The following is a 17,583-nucleotide window of genomic DNA, read 5'->3' as shown; positions in this document are numbered from 1 at the left end:
GTTATAATTTCCTCTATTCTCATCAAAGTCGCCTACTGGAATATCCCGAGCCAATACATAGTTGGCCCAAATCCCGTTTTGAGCATCTATCAAATCCGCTTTGGTTGTGTCAAATTATGTGTCAGTGAACCAGTTTGGACCAAATTCTCTATGCATGTACGGGTAGAATAAATAGTCGAGTCGATCAAAGCTGAGATAAGAAAAATAATGCAGGCATTCATTAAAGGAAGTGGACTTTACAGAAGCCTTAATTCGGCGATATCCGTAAGAAGTCATCCGTTCGGTGGTCCCTACAGTTTTACTATTGAATTCATGAAAATATTCTCAAAGCCACAGTCGGAGTAACCAGAAAGGACCGCCGACTAAATGCGAACCATTGGAAGTTAATGTATAAATACTATGATATGGGTGAGCAAGAAGGAAAGGAGCGAGTGCTACCGATGTGCCAGAAGTAAGAAGGTCGACTAGACCGACATACTCTTTGGTTACTTTGTTGGCATTAACATAAAGGAATAATTGACAAATCCACATCACGGGGAAAGCATAGTGCTCATGTTGGTTGACCTCCCCTTTTATCTTATGTTCATGTTTCATAAACATCGTATATGATAAATGTAAGCTACCAACCTTGAAAGTAGATTTGTCAGATACACATCCTGGATAGAATCGGTGGCTGACGGAAGAAGAGAAGTTAAAGCATAGACATTCAAGACAATCGAACTCATAGGGTCCACATCTTCTAATATTCTAGAATTTGAATGTATATATATTCTTGTCAGACATCATGTGCAATGTCAGTTAATGTTTATCTGTAAATGGATTCTATTTTGGAGATGAAGGGGAGGATGCTTCCACTGAGAGTCGTCATTTTGGCGTCTTCGAAAAGTAATGAATATCTCCTAAGTTATCTTTAAATCGATATTAAATAAGATAAAAGAAGTCCCTAGTGGAGTCGCCACTTTGTTTCGACCAGAAACGAAATGCCTTTGATTTGGGAGAATCTCTTTTTAATATTGATAAGGATAGAACAAAGGAGATATTCATCAATTTTATTTATTCTAAATTCATTACATCTTCTTAATCCTTTGATTCTAAGATAGAATCTCTTAATAAAGACAAAAATACATGAAATCAAGTGTAATTAAAATGTAAATTTTGATAGCATTCCGGCTCATATTTATCAAATCTCCAAGGGAGACAAGTTGTACAAGTTTTGCCTGGGATCCCTTAGAAATATCAAAATAGCTTAATTATCTTCCAGAAAATTCAGTATGGTAACTACTCCAAAGAGAACCTGCGCAACTCACAATCGAGTTGCGCAACCAGCGAGTTGTGCAGACCCGCGCAACTCACTATGAATTGCGCAATCTCCTTTCTTCCCTTCTCTCTGCCCCTAATGCCTGTCAGAGAGACTGACCTCCTGAACATCCAATCCCTCAAATGAGAGGATGAGGGGGCATTTATAGGCTTCCGCATGTGTGATTCTCCGATTCTTGTGCCATGGGCCCCACTTCGCATCATTAGCTCCCTTTACCCTTACGAAACCTGCACGTCTCAGTGCAACTCTGGTGAGTTGTGCGGACCCGCGCAACTTAGATCTCGTGCATCTCAGATCCTGCGTAACTTGGATCCCACGCAACTTGCTCTCTCTTTCTTTCATCCCTCTTTCTTTCTTTGACCATTTTTTTGTACCCCAACAGATGCCCCCTTGATCCAAACTTTGATTCTTTCTGAATCAATTTGAAGGATCAAACTTTGTCATGGAACATCTGAGTTGTGTAATCCCGTGTAACTTGCTCACTCGCACAACTTTCTTGCCCGTGTAACTCCCTGACAGTGCGTTGACCTATAAATACCAACTCTCCCTAATCATTTCCATCTCCCAATTTTCTATCTTCTGGTGATTCCCTTCTTCCACGCTACACTTCCGCGCAACTTGAGCGTGGAAGTTGATCGTGCAACTCATCCACACTTAGTTCGGTGAATTCTTACCTCGAAACTCTGCCAAAATTTCTAACCTTTTCCATACTTAATCTTATTTTCTTAAACTTTCAAATTATGGCTCGTACTAAAAGAACTTTTCGTGTGATAGTTCCACCTACAAATCATCCTTCTCATTCGATGTTTACGCGTGACTCTGAGTTGTATCTCATAATCCAGAGCTAGCTCAACCCGAGACTTGCACCCTTGTGACCACACCATCACCGCGGTTCCGATGCCGCGTTTCGCATGCCGAGGCAATACCCGGGTCAGGAGATGTGGGCCCGCATTTAGTTCGAGCAAAGCACCATGCATTTGCTTAACCCAAGAGAATGTCCCATCAATCACATCAAATGTCAAGTACTCTATCCCATCCCCAAGTACAATCACCCTCCCCAAAGTCAACTCTCTCTCTTACAACCTTCACGTATCAAGTACACCCATTACTCACCATCACTCACCCATCACACCCATCTCCTTACATCTTCTCTCTCTCTCTCATTTCTCTCTCCATTTTTCAAGCAAACACCAAGAGAGACTATCTAAGCAAGAGAGCCTCCCATGGAGAGAAGCTAGTGTGGCCCACCTTCCTACCACCCAATCCCACCCTCCAAAGATCATCTTGACCGTTGAATCGCATCACTTGGAGCTCTAGAACGCGTTGGTGGAAAAAGGAAGAGGAGATCAAGGTGGGTGTTTTAATAGGTTTAAATTTTATTTTTGATAATAGGCCAAGTGGGGCCTACCGATCGATGGTATGGATCTCACTTTGGACCTTAGGTGTGGCCGATGGCCCACCATGATTCATATGTTGATTCCATGATGGGGTCATTCTCCATAGACCCCATCATAATATTTATTTTCCTTGTATGATAAGGGTCATTTAGACCTTGCATTTTGGTGGAGAAGGGATTTCCACCGTTGATTTTGATTGGTAGGCCCACATGAATGGGACCCACTTGATATATGTTATAATAAATAGAAGGGAGGGCCCATAGTGCTAGGGTCCCTCCATCGTACGTTCTCTCTCTCTCTCTCTCTCTCTCTCTCTCTCTCTCTCCTATTGAGGCCCACCTTGAAGAATGGATTAGATCCACACTGTCCGGCCACGTGAACGGTGGGAATTCCACCGTGATGTATCATCTACACCGTCCAATGGACGTGCCTGGATGCAGTGAAAGCATAAATATCAGCTTATTCAAAAGCTGTGGATCATGCTAACGTGGACCCACCTGATGTGTGAATGATCCAAATATCTGGTGGGCCACATGTGTGGACCCACCAGATAGATGTATTTCAAACTGTCCATCCGTGCACTGGACGACCTGAACACTGGACTGTCCCCAAAATAATAATAATAATAATAAAATATTCATAGATTTAATATATGTCTAATGTAATATATGTTTAATATCATATCTGGTGGCCCCACGTGGGACCCACCGACCATGGAAGTGGATTGGCTGGTTTACCGCCCACCAGTTATATAGCTGATGTATTGACGTTAGCAATGGGGTCTGATCATCCAGACCATCCGTGCATCTTATGGTGTGCCACACGTGTGGACCCCACCATGAGATATGTGTTATATCCCTACCGTCCATCTGTTTGGCACGGTGGGCCTGATCATGAGGGGTGTGTTAAATCCCAACTATTCATTTGTGGGAGCCCGCCATGATGCATGCGCTTCATCACGTACGTGTTTTGTCCACTGTCTGTGTGGACTCCCATTGATGTATGTGTTTTAGCCATGTCATCCAATGACTATGGGGCTCACATGAGGTATGTTTCAACCGTCCATTTGTTGGACGAGCTCGTCTTAAGGCTTGAGATTGAAGATGAGACAGAACTACCTATCAGATGGACCACACTGCAAAAACCAATGGGGATTAAACGTCCACCATTGAAACCTGTTAGAGATTCTAGAAATTTTGATCCTTTGGATCAATATGATCTTTGTTTTCCTCTTAATTCAGGTCCTTGTGACCTTATGAACAGATTGGAAAATAAATGTCATGGTGGGCCCTGGAATTTTAAAAAACGGTGAAAATCATTATCTCCACTGCTGTTGTAGTATGGTCCAAATGATCTTTCGATATGGTTCATTCTTTTGGAAATGCTCTAGAATGATCTCTAAAAATAGGTGAATGGTGTACATGATGCGGCCCATGTGATGTGGCCCACTTATTGTATATGAGGCCCATTAGTGCGTCCTATTGATGTGTCCCACTTGATATATATTAGGCTCATTGGTGCGACCCATTGATGTGGCCCCATTTGATGTATATTAGGCCCATTGATGCGGCCCATTGATGCTGCCCACTTGATATATATGAGGCCCATTGGTGCGGCCCATTGATGTGGCCCATTTGATGTATATTAGGCCCATCGGTACGGCCCGTTGATGCAGCCCACTAGATATATATTAGGCCCATTGGTGTGGCCCATTGATGTATATTAGGCCCATTGGTGCGGCCCATTGATGTGGCCTACTTGATATATATTAGGCCCATTGGTGCGGCCCGTTGATGCGACCCACTTGATATATATTAGGCCCATTGGTGGGGCCCATTGATACAGCCCATTTGATGTATATTAGGCTCATTGGTGCAGCCTGTTGATGCGGCCCACTTGACATATATGGGGCCCATGTATTGCGGCCCATTGTGATGTACATGTGGCCCATGAGTGAGGCCCAATATGATGCATATGTGGCCCATATGGTGAGGCCCAATGTGATGTATATGTGGCCCTTAAGTAAGGCCCATGGTGATGTGCATTAAGCGCTCGTGTGCTGCCATGGGCCCCACTATACGTTTGACTCTATGTGGGCCACTCTTGGGAGCAATGTTGGTTAAATGTCTACATTAATGGGCGGTGATGGTTAAATGTCCACATTGTGACCTTCCCTTATGCCTTTTGTTAGGCTGATTACCGAGGCCGATTCCGATTGTCGAGGCCAATTATCGAGGTCGATTCCGATTGTGGAGGCCGATTCTGATTATCAAGGCTGATTCTAATTTTTTCAGGCTGATTATCGAGGCCAACTCCGATTGTCAAGGCCAATTATCAAGGCCAACTCCGATTATCGAGGCTGACTCCGATTGTCGAGGCCGATTCTAATTTGTTGAGGCCGATTCTGATTGTCGAGGTCGATTCCGATTGTCGAGGCCGATTCTGATTATCAAGGATGACTCTGATTATCAAGGCCGATTCTGATTGTCGAGGCCGATTTCGATTTGTCGAGGCCGATTCCGATTGTCAAGGCCGATTCCGATTTGTCGAAGCCGACTCCGATTGTCGAGGCTAATTTTGATTTATCGAGGCCGATTTCGATTGTCGAGGCCGATTCCGATTTGTCGAGGTCGATTCTGATTGTCGAGACCGATTCTAATTGTCAAGGCTGATTCCGATTTGTCGAGGCCGATTCCGATTTGTCAAGGCCGATTCCGATTTGTTAAGGCTGATTTCGATTGTCGAGGCCGACTCCAATTGTCGAGACCAATTCTGATTTGTCAAGGCCGATTCCAATTATCGAGACCGATTCCGATTTATTGAGACCGATTCCGATTTGTCGAGGCCAATTCCAATTATCGAGGCCGATTTTGATTATTGAGGTCGATTTGGATTGTCGAGGGCGACTCTGATTGTTAAGGCCGATTCCGATTGTCGAGGCTGAATTCTAATTATCGAGGCCAATTCTGATTGTTGAAGCCGATTCCGATTATTGAGGCCGATTTCGATTGCAGAAACTGATTGTTGAGGGCAATTATCAGACCGATTGTATAGGCCGATTATCGATGCCGATTATTGGTGCCGATTATCAATACCAATTATGAGTATGTGACAGCATAGCATCATGTACATGCCCATACGCATCATCTGCATGTTCATTATGAGATGTGGTTAATCATTGCATATGTCATTGGGTAGGTTGTTATGAGACTCCCTGATAGGTGGAAATTATCTCACATGAGTGCACGGTATGTGTAGGATTGATGCATGACTAAATTGTATGACTCATGCATCTTGGATTATGTGTTGTGATTACTGTACGCCCAAGTGACATCAGGACCGTAGCATCCACAGGCATGTCGTGGATGGCTAGATGGGGACACTGAAAATGTTTGGTTCGAGCATCTGGGCACTTTGAATGTTCATGGGTGAAAGTCCCTAAACCTCCGTGGCCAGGAGACGCCCCAATGTCTAGACCGAGTGGATAAATGAGTGTCCGAGTGTCGAATACCAATAAGTCACGTCTCCCACTGTGTCATGGTCGGTTGGGAGGGGGTGTGGCCTTATCCTCCCGATTCGTAGTGGGCAAAACTAAGCTAAGTTTGACCAGCTCATAAATGAGTCCGCTATCAATGTGCCAGGTAGGTATTGGCTGACTACTAGCCAGGCGAATAGTGAGGTCTCTTCCACTCACCTGGTTACACGTGATGGGACGGCAATCTGGTTTAGAGGGTACTAGACCCCGCTGATGATCCCAGAGATGTACGGTACTGATATGTGGACTTATTGAGCAGGAGTTGCATACTCATTCATTCATTCACTATCCACTCGAGCTGGTGATATGCAACTAATTGTTGTGTACCTTCGTAATGGCAAGGATTATGGTTGGGGGGCGCGACTAACCTGAGATCAGGAGTCTACTACATTGAGTCTGACTATCCAAATTTAGGTATGAAACTAGTTTGGATAGAAGTCCCTTGTGATGGACCACATAACCTGCGATACTACGTACTATCATCCTGACTTCACTCCAGCTTAGTCATTTCATTCGCACCGCATATTGTATTGCATCCGCAGCATTTAGCATTTTGGGTTGCCATGTTTCTGCATTGATATGGCTGTTAGCATTCATGCCTTGCATTGCATAGCCTTGATACGACTGATGGCACTTATGGACTTATTAGTATATTTCTGCTTACTCTGATATCTTATGATTCATGATCTTACCAGTATTTCTAACATTGTATGTTTATGGACCTACATTGTATACTTGGTACTTACCTCGTGCACACACTTACACCACCCTCTAAGCTTTCTATAAGCTTATGCATAATAGATGTGTGCAGGTGATGTTAGGTTGGAGCAACATTTGGCTTAGAGCATGCAACGATCTTCTGGAGCTTTGATTTTCGATATATATATTTCCCTTTCAGCATTGTATTCAACTGTTTTAATTAGTGGATATGTGATGATGATGTTGCCTTTGTAATTTGGGTAAACTTGTGGTTATGCTTATTTCGAGTTAAATGTACATTGAAAAAATTCTCCTTATAGGATCCCAGGATCAGAATCTGGCATATGGACGCTGGGAGCCGAGAATGATGTACTACAGAGGCTGTCGGCACCGATTTGGCAATCGGGAATTTGTGAGCCCGATTTCTAGGTTTGGGGCGTGACATTAGCCTTCCAAATTCTCCCCCAACTTCTGATCATTCACCAACTCCTACAACTCAAGTACCCCCTTCTTCTTTAGCCTAAGCAGTCGCTCCTTCTCCGATTCATGACAGTCCACCACCTAAACGAGTTAAGGTGACTAAGAAACGACCCGCATATATAAAGGAACCAATATTACCAGTCCTCGACTTTTCTAACAGAGTCAAGTCGCTATCTTGGCCAAGATGTCAGGCAATTATCTTGGAAGCCATAGCATCGCCTCCAAAGTAAGGCCGAGAAGTTGACTGGGAAACTTGGCTAGAATCCACAGCCAACCTGCGTACGGACATCACTCGATGGCCAGTAAGAGAAGACACACAGCCACCCACTCTCTCTCTCTCTCTCAAAAGAAACGGAAGAAGTCAAAACAGCTGATACTTCAAGAAAAGATCCAAGAACACAAAAAGAAGAAAGTCCCAAACTCTTGGGACACAATAAAGTTCAGGATGGCTTCATAAGATTCAACAGCCCTCTTAGGAACGTACTGGTAACAATTCCCTTGAACATCCGACGACATCAGTCCATTCTTAAAAGCGAACCAACGGATCGAACCCTGCAAAGCCGTATGATGTATACTCTAATTGGTCAATTAGAGAGCCTCGAATGTTAGAAGGCACTCTTTCAGAGAGAGGATCGAAACAACAAATTAGCGAAGTACATCGTATGCGATTCCTAATTCCATGTTACAACTCTCGTGCACGCTTTTCTACAGTCTTTTACGAGACAACATGCCAGCGTTTCAAAGAGAGAGAAGATCACTATGTGAATCTAGAGAATTTCGTACGTGAGGCTTCCTGTCATCCCGTAAATGTTACACTGATTGGGCTAAGGCTATCCTTACCAAACATACTGCGATACTGATGCACATCAGTCTTTTTGGTGCCATTGAAGCAACTTCTGAGTATTTTTACAAGGATCACATGATTTATAAGGATTTCCTGAGCTATTGGTGTCCCACCACAAACTCCTTTCATCTTCCTTTGGGTGAAGTTAGCATTACCTTGTGGGATTTTCACAAGATGGCGGGTTTACCTGTAATAGGTCATTTTTATCATGAATACGTGCCCACCAATGAAGAATTTTCACATTTCTCTTCTTCTAAAAGACAAGCACTAGTATCAGATGTTACTGTTGAACTTTTTAGGGAGATGTCCAAATTTCCCAACATCGGCAAAATCTCTCCTTTCCTCTGGCTGGCTCATTTTTCCCAAGAGCTACAGTATATTCTTTTCCTTTTCACTATGATCTCATTACATGCATCAGTTATCATTTTTACTCATAATTCCCCTTCTTTGACAGGTTTAAGAACAGCAATTTGGACGAACTGGAAAATGCGCATCGAAGTACACGAAATCCGTTAAAATTTTCATCCAAGGACGAATTGGCCGCTTTTTTAGCATACTAGCTGAATGCGGTAATACTTCCAAGTTCTAAATGGGCGGATGCCATTCGACCGTCAGTATTTGTTGTTGTCTGCAGACTGGCAAATGGGCGCAGATATTCATTAGCACCCCTTATGCTCTGCTCATTGTACCGCACCTTTGGGGATGTTACTACGCATTGCCAGAACCCATCTGTCGGGGCCAGTTCAGCGTTCACCCCGTGGCACTACTTCTCGGGATGGCTGTGTATATATTTCCCATGGACATATGATGACCCAGAAAAAGCTTACGTTCATCCGTCCCGACTCCCATTATGTCATTATCAGAGGAGAATCATGCCAAAACGAATGTATGAATGGGTCATCGATACCATTGAGTCAACAAACGCCATCAATTTTTATCAGTTCTCATTCACCCAATATATCATGGATCACAAAGCCGTTGATGATGATGATCTCCCTCCATCCGAGCGAGCATTTTTTATATTAATACGGTCCAACAGCTTGCCTTTACGAGAAGGCAGTGAGTTTTGGAGAGAACCGTATTACCCTGGCCGATTCGCAAGACAAATTTGGATATGATCAAACCATCCCTAACCATTCAGAAGAAGTGACTCGCAACATGCGCTGCTATGGCACTGGGCCATTCAACTAGGGTTTAGTCTGGAGACAACTTCTTGCAACTCGTATCAACTCAAAGTTCAACATACCAGGCTTTGGTTGTTTCGTTCACACAACTTATCCATAGATGCGGTGGTGGGCACATCAATCCTTCCTCGTCCGTCGATGCCTACCAGTAAATTCACCAATATGGATCCCTGCTCCTCAACTTAGGAAACGTGACAGAAGAGATGGGATAGGCTATACAGTTGAACATGATCAATCCCCTGCTCTTGGTGATATTTGCGTGAAGATTTTCGTAGGAGAACACATTCGTGAGGTTAAACCGGTTAATACCCTTGAAGGTTGGATTGCTCACGAGTTTCCACTGATGCATTTCAAATCTCAGAAAAAGCCTACGGCTAAGGAAAATGCCCCCACAGATGTTGACGAAGAAAGCGCTCCTGTGGATGTCAACAGAGCAACTCCTATTCTAGCTCCTATGATTCCCGTTCATGCCTCTGAAACTGCTGGCCCTTTAGAGCCTCAAAGAGTACTTCCGTCCGTTCCATCCAACCTTCTCATAGAGAATCTTCATCGCCTGTAACCTGGTCACAAATGCGAGCAAGATCTTCTGCCTCTCCTACTGCTACAGAAAACCCAGCTTCTACCGAAAAGAGGGAGTCCCTATGAAAGGGGAAACAAGCAGTTACAGAAGAATCTCCCCTGAGATCATCATCATCTCAATCGTCCTTTGAGGAAGAAGATGAAGAGTTCATCTCTTGTAACTCCACTTCTACCAGTCGGACGGCCTCCTCCTGCGGTTCAGAAGATGAAAGTGAATCGAATACCAATGCAGAAGAAGTTGAGGTCATGGAAGAAATGGAAGAAGGGGAAGTAGATGTAGGTGAAGACGACAGAGTCGACATGACTACTGGAGAAGTAAATATTGGCGAGGACAACAGAGTCGGCATAACTACTGGAGAAGTAAATATCGACGAGGACAACAGAGTCAGCATGAATACTATGCTTGATAAGGAACTTCCCCAGGTAGACATTCCTCTGGTCATTTTTGAAGATGTCGATGAGGGAGAAGAACCCCTAGACTATGGAGATTATGAGGACATAGCTGACTTAACTATACTTTTAGCAGCAATTATTCTCCCCTTCCATGTGTCGCGTCTTCCATTCCTCCGACTGATATTGTGGGATCCCCAAAGATTCCTCTAGCTCCCGTGGATACGGTTCAAGTTACTCTTCCCACCTCTGACTCCACTAAGCGTTATGCTAAAAAGAAGAGAGAACTTCCCAAACTTCCCATTAAGAATAGCAAAGCAGTGCGTGGCATAACTTTCCAAACAGAGCCTGCTACTATTACAACCCCCACTACTATGACTTCCAGTACTGAACTTAGAGCTCCATCTTTTGCAATCATGGTTTCGAACTTACCTGAACCTCCCTTAGAAGAAAGGTCATCCATAGAAGTGGCAACTCTAGCTCCATCTACTTCAGCAATCGCTAGTATGCTTCACTTTGTTCCCCTATCTTATATTAACTTCCTTGTAATACACATATATGTCCTCTAACTTATGCATTTCACCTGTATTTCGCAATTCATGCTATCTCGAATGACTCTATAAGCTTGAATTCTGTTGTCACTGTATCAAATACCATATCTTTGGAAAATATTTCTCCCCCAGTACTATCTTTATTGAAAAGCTCCATATCAGCAGCCATTTACATTTTTAAGGATCCATCTCAATGGTCTGACTTGGAAATAGTGCTATCTTCCCTGAAAAATGCCGCACGAATTGCTAAGTTCAATATTTCTCCTTTACTTGAGTCTTTATCTCATTTTTGCAAGACTCTCTGCGATTCGTTGGATGTCCACAATATGACTATCGCACCTAAAATTCTTACTCAGCAACAGGAATTATTACAGCTAAAAGAAAAGGTTTCAAAAACAGTAGCAACAGTTTCCATCTATGATAATGAGTTTCATTCTTTGGAGGAGCAAATAAAAGCTACCAAGCAATCCTCAGTGATGATAACAGAGAAAATTGCAAACCTCAAGCAACAAATTCTGGATTTAGAGACTCAACAATGTGAAGTAAATTCAAAGGCAAGTCAGCTTGAGGCCGATATTGAAGTTAACAGGCAAATAGCCGATCTGGAGCGACTGGAAATTTCAAGAGGGGAAGAGGCGATAATTTCTTTGGAGCAGGAGCTAACCGACGCTCCAGACCAGGCTAAACTTATCATTGAAGCTGAAGTCGAAAGAGGAGCCGCCGAAGTTCAACTGAGGGATGACCTGTGCCGTTACATGCTTGCCCTAGGGATTTCAGATGATATATGAACCTCTCTTTGTTAATATTTATAAAAAGTCTTTTTTTTTTGCATTTGCTATCTCTTTTTTATAAAAAAAAAAAAAAACATTATAGACAAATTTTTTATGAATCATGCATGCTTATCATAAACAAATATCATGTTTTAAACATAATGGCTAGATATCATGCTTAATCATTCAATTTTCACACGTTGCATTTTATTATTAATCACACAATGTTGTCTATATGGTGTTATTTCGTATGGGCGACGCTAAGTTTTGGTTCCAATTAGTAGCACACACAATTTAAGCTCATAAGTAGTTGGACCTACCACCATTTAGACTCATAAGTAGTTGGAGTTGGTCTTATGCGAATGGTCGCTGTAACTCTTTAGAGTTCACAGGGCTTATCGCAGCCGGGGAGTTCACAAACCGCGATCCATCAGAAGGGCCCAATGAAGCTACCGAGGTTGTGTACTCAATAGGATTTACGCACAGGGTTGGCCACAGTAACTCTCTAGAGTTCGCGGGGGGCACAAGGCTACCGTAGAGTACCAAATCTAAGGCTATTAGTCCATTGATGAGGGGTCTCCTGCTTCAGAGACTTGTCATCTTACTTCGGAGACATGCCCCCCATGAGTTACTACTGAAATCAAACTAGGGATCTGGGGAGTTATCCTGCTTCAGAAACTCACTTTTCCTTCGCCTGCAAGGTCAGACCCATTCACAAGGGGCGCTCTCTGGCCGTCCTCGTGATGTTGTCTGAAGCTGTATAGATGGCATGGGTCTTACGTGACTGATTCGTCAATTACCCGCATAAGTGCATATAAAGCTCTCAACGGGCTTTTTAGGGCCACAGACTTCACTGCTGCCCAAATAATATGTATGTTGCTGATGATAGTAGGTCTTATGTGTAGTTAGCCGTAGGGCTTAGCTAGGCTACCTTAACTGATAAGTTGTCACCGCTGTTGCCAAAAAGAAATATAGTGAATCAATAATTGATATTTCGTCATTGCTAATAATATTCTGTCAACATTCATATTATATTATATATCAGCCTGGCGATAATAGCAATTTTGATAAGACAGGCTTGCACGAGCGATAAATGATGACAGTGATAATCACCGGCATAATCATTGACATAATTACTGGCATAATCATTGGCGTAATCACCAGCATAATCACCGGCGTAATCATTGGCGTAATCACTGGCGTAATCATTGGAGTAATCATTGGCGTAATCACCGGCGTAATCATTGGTGTAATCACCGACGTAATTATTTCATTCATTATTATTTTTACTACCTACTCTGCCCCCTTTTGGGTTTGAAAGGTATGTTTTCAATACCTTTTGTAACCAAAATCGTTGTCACTCTACAGGCTAGCTTATTACTGACAAATCAGACGTAGATGTATTTTGTGAAAAATATTCTACACCTTCCTCCTCGCTCCTTTTTTATCAGGATATTCAAGCTACAATACTCTGACTTCCCATTATCAGGCATTCAGAATATAGATGTCCCCAAGTGCCTTTTCTGATCAATAAACTGTCCCATTGATTCGTTGTTTTGGCCGTTGACAGGAAACAAATTTCCTAATCAGTCTCCTAACCGGCATTGTTGATGATCCTCTTGCATTTGTTAGATTTGTTGTCGCCTCTCGTTGTCCTTTCTCAGGATTATTTCTCCCCGTCTTATCATTCTTTGCAGTATATTTTTTAGTGTGAAGCAGTCTTCTATTTGATGTCTCAAGCAGCGATGACAACAACAATAATTCCTTTTTTTGTCATTGCAGCTTCTTCCGGGTACCTTGGTGAGGGCAGTTTGATAGTTCCGGCGGCCAATAATTGCTCCATCATTGGCAATATATCCTCTTTTCAAATGCGTACTCTTCGTGTGAATCGTACAGCCGTGGTCGTTTATCGTTCTTATAATCTTTCTGCCGGTCTGACCCTTCTCTTCCTTTTATTTCCTTCTTATCCCAAAACGTACTTTTCCTTTTCTCCTGATCGACAGTATTCACCACTACCTTATTCGGCCCTCTCCTTTCAATTCTAGCTTGGAACGTGGGCATCTTTTTAGTCATCAGCTCCAACGCATGTGCTTTGGTAGCCAAATCTCGAAAAGTCTTTATATTGGCACTAGTAAGTCCAAATGTGATCCCAGTATCCATAGAACTCAAGCACATATTTACCTGTTCCTTCTCTTCAGGCAACTAACAACATGCTACTCCTAAAGTTTTCCATCTACCGATGAATTTCTCCACTGATTCGTTTTCCCTTTGTCTTACAAATACTAATTCTGCTATGCTAACATCACGATCTAACAAGAAGAAATTTGACATAAACGCATCCTGCATTTGTTCCCACATTTGTATTGATTCCAAGGGTATACTTGAATACCAGCGAACTGCTTTGCTCGTCAAGGAAGACTCGAATAGACGCAGATAGTATTGGGGAACAACGGAGAAATTTTTCATAGATGGGATGAAAAGCATCAGATGTTCATCAGGTAATCTATCTCCATTAAATTTTTGAAACTCAGGGTGTTTAAAATTAGCAGGAAAGGGTATGTCCCCCACTTTTTCGGATATGGCGTTCGATACTAGAACCTTCCCGTACTATTATGTTCTCTCACGGCTTTCGCAACCACTTATCGCACTTCTTCCTGTGTTATAACTCTCGTTGCAGGGATGGATCCATGAGACCCTGCTCGAGGCAGCTGGGACCCTTCAGATTGTTACTCCTATTCATTCGCAGTAGCCATCATCAGAGGCAATATTATTTGGGCTATGTTGTGTGCAAGAGTAGCTAGAGCTTCCCGCAGATTTTTACATTCATCTATCAATGCTTTTTGTGCTCGAGCCATTTCAACCAACCTATCCTCAACAGTGGGCGGAGGGTTCTCACTTGTTCCAACCATACATACTGTGGCTTCTCCGTTTCCTGGTGAAACTGCTGTCGAAATAGAGCGAGAATAAGACAGCGTGAAAGGACTTATCGACAAAGGCATTCTACTTAACTTTGTCATGCTTTCGTATAGTCTAACTGACTATGGCGAAAAACTTCATGGTGAGGCACAGATCAGTGAATCTTCCATACATGATTTACCCTTTTGTCTTCTAGTCCATCGAACTCTTGCTGCGAGTAGAGCCGGAAGTTTTGCGGTGATGATGAAAATGAAACTTTTTCTAGATATATTACTGGAGGGGCAAGTTCAGGGTTTTCCTTTGCTGCATTTTATGTAACGAGTCCTCCGGTTCTTGGCCTAGATGGACTTATCCTAACTGCAACCCTTGATCTTCGATGCATCATTACTACCCATTTATTCTCATTTTCCTGTGTTACTGGGGAGACTATTACGACTCCTACAGTGACTCCCAGTATATTATTCTTATTCTGTATCTGCTGTTTCTGTAGAGTGTGTTATTGATCTGATGCATACTCAACTACAAATCCTATTGGCGTGAAGTAGAAGGTTACATTGCTTGTTGAGAGCGCCATATCTTCTAATATTCTGGAATTTGAATGTATATAATTCCTGTCAGACATCATGTGCAATGTCAGTTAATGTTTATCTGTAAATGGATTCTATTTTGGAGATAAAAGGGAGGATGCTTCCACTGAGAGTCGCCATTTTGGCGTCTTATAAGTGATGAATATCTCCTAAGTTATCTTTAAATCGATATTAAATAAGATAAAAGAAGTCCCTAGTGGAGTCGACGTTTTGTTTCGACCAGAAACGAAATGCCTTTGATTTGGGAGAATTTCTTCTTTAATATTGATAAGGATAGAACAAAGAAGATATTCATCAATTTTATTTATTCTGAATTCATTACATCTTCTTAATCCTTTGATTCTAAGATAGAATCTCTTAATAAAGACAAAAATACATGAAATCAAGTGTAATCAAAATGTAAATTTCGATAGCATTCCGGCGCATATTTATTAAATCTCCAAGGGAGACAAGTTGTGCGGGTTTCCCCTGGGATCCCTTAGAAATATCAAAATAGCTTGATGATCTTCTAAAAAATTCAGCATGGTAACTGCTCCAAAGAGAACCTACGCAACTCACAACCGAGTTGTGCGACCAGCGAGTTGTGCGGACCCGCACAACTCACTATGAATTGCGCAGTCTCCTTTCTTCCCTTCTTCCGCCCCTAATACCTGTCAGAGAGACTGATCTCCTGAACATCTAATCCCTCAAATGAGAGGGTGAGGGGGTATTTATAGGCTTCTTCATGTGTAATTCCTCGATTCTTGTGCTATGGGCCCCACTTCGCATCATTAGCTCCCTTTACCCTTACAAAACCTGCGCGTCTCAGCGCAACTTTGGCAAGTTGCACGGGCCCACACAACTCAGATCTCGCGCATTTCAGATCCCACGCAACTTGGATCCCGCGCAACTTGCTCTCTCTTTCTTTCATCCATCTTTCTTTCTTTGATCAAATTTTTGTACCCCAACATGTGGAAGCAAGAGGGAAAATGGTTCTAATAATGTAGAAAAGGAAGAAGTTGGAGATTTCAGAATCTCAAAGAGCTTTGATTTCATCAAAGCCATCACAACAAGTGGTGAAGAAGGAATTTAGGGTTTCAGGAGAAAGTAAGATGAGACATAAATGAGTTGTGAAGACGAGATACTATATATAAGGCTTCCACATGCGTTGCATTAACTGTCGCATGATGATCGGAGCGAATTCCGAGACAAAAGCTATTTCGGAGCTACGAAAATGTATTCTCAGTGTGACATGTGGAGATTTATGACACAATAAGAGGATAGCGATGCCATTTGGTATTTGAGAAGCAGAGAGTTTGACACGTGGCCAACCCATTAATGCATGACCACATTTCCAGACATTATTTGTCGAATAATTAGAACTGTGAGGGAGCGGTATTTGTTCCAAAATCCATACTGACTAGATAACAGTGCAAATATAGCCACGTGGCACATAACATATTTGAGATGCATGCATTAAGGATTCGGGATTCTCATCTTTTTTTGGGTGTTTTCGACATTTCAGTTTTCTCCGGATAGAAGCAAGAAGTTGTTCCAACCACGTCAGCCCTAAAGCACGTTTTAAGTGTACAATTAAGATAAGATGATGGTCGATGAAGTGTAATTGCTCCTTTCCCAAGTTCGTTGAAGTCGAAAGTGCCATGTGGATGAGCAGTTTTTCTCACATCTCCCCCTAGAAAGCTATAAATAGCAAAAGCATATCCAACAAAACCCCTCTCTGAAACCAAACCAACACAACTACAAATTCAACGCAACGCAACACTGTGTCTAGGTTTAGTTCTCCCCTACTCAATAGGAGCGGATCCTTAGCGTATATCTAATTCAGTCCGTCCCACTACATATGTTGGATCCACTGTAAGCCATAGTCATTAGCTGCAATTCCCTTCTATCTATGCCTACACGTTGGATCTGAAGGAAGACCTTAACTTAAGAATCTGTCTGCCTATGCTCATACGTTGGGCCAACCTTAGTTGTAATTCCCGACATTGCATTCGCCTTGCTCATCAACATGCTACTCCGGAAAGCATCCTGCCGCTCTCAGTCTAGTTAGTCATCCTGTTGTAGTTGTAATACATTCGCTTCTTTTTTCAGATCCATATCACTAACCTTTTCATTCCGACCATAAAAATGCTGCACCTTTGGAAGTCCTTGAATTTTCAAGGCAAAAAAGAGCTCATTTGAAAGAAAAGCCTCAACCTTTGCCGATCGCCTAAGCATCACTTAAGCAACAAGCACACGACGGTTGGTTGAATCAACGAACGGTCGAGCACCGATCCTCACCGAACCTGGCTTTATCTCAATGCCAGGGGTCAGTAGTCATAGTTTGAATCGGG

Source organism: Magnolia sinica, chromosome 7, assembly GCF_029962835.1.
Source record: "Magnolia sinica isolate HGM2019 chromosome 7, MsV1, whole genome shotgun sequence".
Lineage (NCBI taxonomy): Eukaryota > Viridiplantae > Streptophyta > Magnoliopsida > Magnoliales > Magnoliaceae > Magnolia > Magnolia sinica.
Note: the sequence above shows the minus strand (reverse complement) of the source record.